Raw genomic sequence first — 6,026 nt, 5'->3', positions numbered from 1 at the left:
GGGGCAGCGAGCACAGTGGGTGATGGGTGATCGAGACTTGGTGCGAGTTAGGACACGGGGCAGCGAGCACAGCGGGTGATGGGTGATCGGGACTGGGTGTGAGTTAGGACACGGGGCAGTGAGCACAGCGGGTGATGGGTGATCGGGACTGGGTGTGAGTTAGGACACGGGGCAGCGAGCACAGTGGGTGATGGGTGATCGAGACTTGGTGCGAGTTAGGACACGGGGCAGTGAGCACAGTGGGTGATGGGTGATCGGGACTGGGTGCAAGTTAGGACACGGGGCAGTGAGCACAGGGGGTGATGGGTGATCGAGATTTGGTGTGAGTTAGGACACGGGGCAGCGAGCACAGGGAATGATGGGTGATCGGGACTTGGTACGAGTTAGGACACGGGGCAGCGAGCACAGGGGGTGATGGGTGATCGAGACTTGGTACGAGTTAGGACATGGGCTGCCGAGTTTTGGATGACCTCAAGTTTACGTGGTGTAGAATGTGGGAAGCCAGCCAGGAGTGCGTTTGTGTAGTCAAGTCTGGAAGGAGATGCAATGGTTGCTGTCGAGGTTCATCCCAAGCAGCTCCATAACACAGGACTCTGTGCTCTACGGGCTGTTCCCAGGGACACACACCGAGACAGACATCATCAGCTGCTGGAGGGCCATCAACTCAGTGAAAGACGCACTTTGGTCTTCCCGAAACTTGCTGGTCTTCCAGAGCAAGGAGATGTCCACGTCTGCGTGTTGCAGACTGGCACAATCCAAGATCCAGGAGTACGTGCTGAGGGTCACACTAACAATTGGTGCAGTCGCCGCAAAGGCACGATGGGGAAGGGCCACAGTTTAAAGTCCTTCCACCACGGTAAACCCAGGGGATGGAATCAGACCCCCCTCGGGCTGTACTTGTAAACTTGTTGTATACATAGAGCACCATGATCTGAAAACACCTGTGTAGTGCCATGTATAATGCAAGTTCTGTTTAGTAATGTATGTTGCAAAGAAATGTAACTGTACCCTCACCCATTCCATGTACCGTATAGTGTCACTAGTAAAGTAATTTGATGACTGTATTACAATGTATCCTGGATTGTACTGAAATGTACCTCGAAATGTAAAGCAAGCAAATGTATTGAACGGAACTGCCGTCAGCATCCAAATGTATTGTATGGAATTGCTGACCACATCCAAATGTACTGAACTGCCCCCAATGTATTGTGCACATTTTTATATCAATCAAGTATATTTTGAAATGTAACAAAAAGGTGCTCCCAGGCTGAGGCTATCTCTCCCATTGCACTTGGGGTGTGGTGACTCCTGCGATGTCCCCAAATGTGGGATACTCGACTGCAGAATTTGTGGTAGTGGGGGACTGCGTTCGCTCTCCCCTGGCTTTACAATCAAAATCAGAATTTCAAATGCATCTATTGGCAAATTCAACATTTTGTTGATCAATCTCACGGTCTGTTTCAATTCCAGCTCTATTTTATTTCCAATAGAGGGAACTACAAAACCGGCCTTCCTCAGAAACACACAACACCATCCTGCACCTTTTCCTTCCACAGTCCCCCTGGTCCACCATCACTTCTTTCCTCACTAACATCACTTCCAACCTCACTCAGCACACCAATGTCGATCACCTGCACCACCTTTAAAACAACTCACCAGTCAGTCTATTCAAATGGCCCCATAAGTCATACCAACATTCACATTCAGTTCATCTCCACGCTCACATTTAGATTCATCTCTACAACTATCAAATGCCACATTTTACACAAAAAATCAACAATTTTTCACACTTGCAACTCAGTCAGTCATAGGCAGTCCCTCGGAATCGAGGAGGACTTGCTTCCACTCCTGAAGTGAGTTCTTCGGTGACTGAACAGTCCAATACGAGAGCCACAAACTCTGTCACAGGTGGGACAGATAGTCGTTGAGGGAAGGGGTGGGTGGGACTGGTTTGCTGCACGCTCCTTGCACTGTCTGTGCTTGATTTCTGCATGCTCTCAGCGATGAGACTCGGATGTACTTCCTCCACTGAGGGCGGTCTTTGGCCAGGGACTCCCAGGTGTCAGTGGGGATGTTGCACTTTATCAGGGAGGCTTTGAGGGTGTCCTTGTAACGTTTCCTCTGCCCACCTGGGGCTCATTTGCCGTGAAGGAGTTCTGAGTAGAGCGCTTGCTTTGGGAGTCTCGTGTCTGGCATGTGAACTATGTGGCCTGCCCAGCGGAGCTGGTCGAGTGTGGTCAGTGCTTCAATGCTGGGGATGTTGGCCTGGTTGAGGACGCTGATGTTGGTGCGTCTGTCCTCCCAGGGGATTTGTAGGATCTTGCGGAGACATCGTTGGTGGTATTTCTCCAGCGACTTGAGATGTCTACTGTACATGGTCCATGACTCTGAGCCATACAGGAGGGCGGGTATCACTGCAGCCCTGTAGACCATGAGCTTGGTGCAGGATGGTGTTGTGTGTTTCTGAGGAAGGCCGGTTTTGTAGTTCCCTCTATTGGAGGGCCTGGTCTTCAAACACTCTTTTCCTCAGACAACTCACACCACATCCAACAACATTTTCAGAGCAACATGCCAACTCTGCACTTTACCTCATAAGTATTAGTATCAGGCAGTCCCTCATATGGAGGATGACCTGGTTCCACACCAAAAATAGATGAGTTCACAGGTGTTTCAATGAGGGACCTGACAATCTAGGTCTCGAACTACAACCTGAAGGGTGGAAGATGCCTGTGCGTGGATTCTTTTAACGTGAGGTGGCCGTTGCACACCAGCCACCACACGGGCTTGACAGAGCGAGGTCTTGATCCAGTGACAAGGGTTAACCAAGGCGACTGGAGACCTGCTCTGCTGCACAGACCTAGAGCGCACGCATGCTCCTAGTATCCATAGATCGCAGTGTGGGCTGGCCTGTGCTGCCCCTGAACCCTCCCTCTCCTGGGCCCCGAACCCTCACCTCTCCTGGGCCTCGAACCCTCGCCTCTCCTGGGCCCCGAACCCTCGCCTCTCCTGGGCCTCGAACCCTCGCCTCTCCTGGGCCCCGAACCCTCGCCTCTCCTGGGCCTCGAACCCTCCCTCTCCTGGGCCCCGAACCCTCGCCTCTCCTGGGCCTCGAACCCTCCCTCTCCTGGGCCCTGAACCCTCGCCTCTCCTGGGCCCCGAACCCTCGCCTCTCCTGGGCCCTGAACCCTCGCCTCTCCCGAGCCCTAAACCCTCGTCTCTCCTGGGCCCTGAACCCTCGCCTCTCCTGGGCCCCGAACCCTCGCCTCTCCTGGGCCCTGAACCCTCGCCTCTCCCGGGCCCTGAACCCTCGCCTCTCCTGGGCCTCGAACCCTCGTCTCTCCTAGGCCCTGAACCCTCGCCTCTCCTGGGCCCCGAACCCTCGCCTCTCCTGGGCCCCGAACCCTCGCCTCTCCTGGGCCCTGAACCCTCGCCTCTCCTGGGCCTCGAACCCTCGCCTCTCCTGGGCCCCGAACCCTCCCTCTCCTGGGCCCTGAACCCACGCCTCTCCCGGGCCCTGAACCCTCGCCTCTCCTGGGCCCCGAACCCTCGCCTCTCCTGGGCCCTGAACCCTCGACTCTCCTGGGCCCTGAACCCTCGCCTCTCCTGGGCCCCGAACCCTCGCCTCTCCTGGGCCCCGAACCCTCGCCTCTCCTGGGTCCTGAACCCTCGCCTCTCCTGGGCCCTGAACCCTCGCCTCTCCTGGGCCCTGAACCCTCGCCTCTCCTGGGCCCTGAACCCTCGCCTCTCCTGGGCCCCGAACCCTCGCCTCTCCTGGGCCCTGAACCCTCGCCTCTCCTGGGCCTCGAACCCTCGCCTCTCCTGGGCCTCGAACCCTCCCTCTCCTGGGCCCTGAACCCTTGCCTCTCCCGGACCCCGAACCCTCCCTCTCCTGGGCCCCGATCTCTCACTGCTCCTCCACCCCAATCACAAATGGAACAGTCAGAAACAGGACATCAATTAGTCTCCTCTTATCTTGGAGACATCAAATATGAACACACTGTTATTTGAAATATCAAAATATTAAACTCCAGCCTAGTTGAAGGGTTATTAACATCAGCAGAAACAAACAGTAACTAACAGAATGAAGACAATTCAGTAGGATGTGAATAACAGCAGAATCCATACCCTGCAGTCACTTGTGAACTCGCTGGTGTCTCAGCAGGTTGGATGACTGAGTGAATCCCTTCCCACACTCAGAGCAGGTGAACGGTCTCTCCCCAGTGTGAACTCGCTGGTGTGTAAGTACTTTGATGGCTGTAAACTGCTTTGCGGTTGTCAAAGGCGCTATATAAATGCACCTCTTTCTTTTTCCACAACATTTTCAATCTTATACGACACAGCACAAGACGAGGCCATTCGGCCCATCCTATCTCTGACGGCCCTTTCAAAGGGCTATCCAATTCATCCCACTCCTCTCTTCTTTCCCCAAAGCCCTGACATTATTTATCCTTCAAGTATTATCCAAATTAACTTTTCAACATTACTATTCAATGTGCTTCCACCATGTTTTCAGACAGCTCACAACAATTTGCTGCCTAATGTTGTTTTACCTGAAGTCGCTTCAGGCCGGCGGGGGAACATCCTTCTGTTGCCTCTGGTTCTTTGGCAAATTTTCTCCAATCTCTGTCCCCTGGTTAATGACCCTTGTGACACTGGAAAAAGTTAATCCTTATTTACTTATCAATTTATAATTTATATAGCGCCTTTAACGTAGTAAAACATTCCAAGGCACTTCACAGGAATGTTATCAAACAAAATTTGACACGAGCCACATAAGGAGATATTAGGACATGTGACCTAAAGTTTGGTCAAAGAGCGAGGTTTCGAGGAGCGTGTTAAAGGAGGCGAGGTTTGGGGAGGGAATTCCAGTGTTTAGGGCCGAGGCAGCTGAAAGCAGGCCCACCAATAGGGGCTGTGCAAAAACGTGAAACTCCACTTAAAGCAAAGAAGGTGGAGTGAGATGAGCTACGGGAAACTGGTGAAATGGTTCCAGCACAGGAGGTGAATGTCACAGTCCTGGGAAATCCCTTGGGAAGTCTCACTGTGTGAGCTGATTTGTAGCAAAACTTTGCAGGATGTATTGAGAGAGTGTTTGAACAAATATTGCAGTGAGGCAGAAGTTGCAGCCTTGGGTTGCATATTGACCTTGAAAGTAAGGAAGTGTGTCGATGAGTAATTACTCTGGAGCCATTAAGGGCGGGAAAAATGTCTTGCAAATGCACGACAACTCTTGGTGCAGATAAAGTAACTGTTGGTGACGTGCGTGTGAAGAAAGCAGTTTCTATTGTCACAGATAAAGACAAAATAGGGAGCGAGAGCAGAGGATAAAGAAAGTGTAGAAGAGAGGCACTTTGCTGAAATCTAACTTTGAATTGTAAAGCCAGGGGAGAGTGCAGACACAGTCCCACACTACCACAAATGTTACAGTCGAGTATCCCACATTTGGGGACATCGCAGGCTCCAGCACACCCCAAGTGCAATGGGCTAGCCTCATCCTGGGAGCTTGTTTATTGTTTCACAAATATACTTTATTCATATAAAAATATTCACAATACATTGTAAAATACCTTGTGGTCAGCAATTCCATACAATTCGATGGATGCTGACAGCAATTCCATACAATGCACTAGCGTACATTTCATTTCAAGGTACAGTTTAGTACAATCCGTAAATCACGTTACATGTAGTACTGAGCAAATAAGGGTATTACATGGAGCAGGTAAGGACAGGTTTACATTACATTTCGGGATACATTTCAATACCGATGACCAATCATGTTACAGGTAGCACTGTGCAGATGAAAGCAGCACACAGAACGGATGAGAATACATTTATATTTCTTTACAAGTTACTAAACAGTGCAGAACTTTCATTATACATGACACTACACAGGTGTTTTCAGATCATGGTGCTCTATGTATACAACAAGTTTACAAGTACAGGCCGAGGGGAGTTTTATACTGATTCCAGCCCCTGGGTTTACCGTGGTGGAAGGACTTTAAACTGTGGCCCTTCCCCACCGTGCC

The 6,026-nt window shown here is 51.3% G+C and overlaps 2 non-coding genes across 2 annotated transcripts; one reads left to right on the top strand and one right to left on the bottom strand.

Annotated features, from left to right (window-relative positions):
• Positions 1-1,220: 1,220 nt before the first annotated feature.
• Positions 1,221-1,382, top strand: LOC139278588 (U1 spliceosomal RNA). Its single transcript, XR_011596311.1, has one exon. It is a non-coding gene; the product is annotated as a U1 spliceosomal RNA (small nuclear RNA).
• Positions 1,383-5,381: 3,999 nt separating this feature from the next.
• LOC139278574 (U1 spliceosomal RNA) lies at positions 5,382-5,544 on the bottom strand. The gene has a single exon (XR_011596307.1). It is a non-coding gene; the product is annotated as a U1 spliceosomal RNA (small nuclear RNA).
• Positions 5,545-6,026: the final 482 nt, after the last annotated feature.

This window comes from Pristiophorus japonicus, chromosome 1 (genome assembly GCF_044704955.1).
Source record: "Pristiophorus japonicus isolate sPriJap1 chromosome 1, sPriJap1.hap1, whole genome shotgun sequence".
Lineage (NCBI taxonomy): Eukaryota > Metazoa > Chordata > Chondrichthyes > Pristiophoridae > Pristiophorus > Pristiophorus japonicus.
Note: the sequence above shows the minus strand (reverse complement) of the source record. Positions and strands in the feature narration are given on the sequence as shown.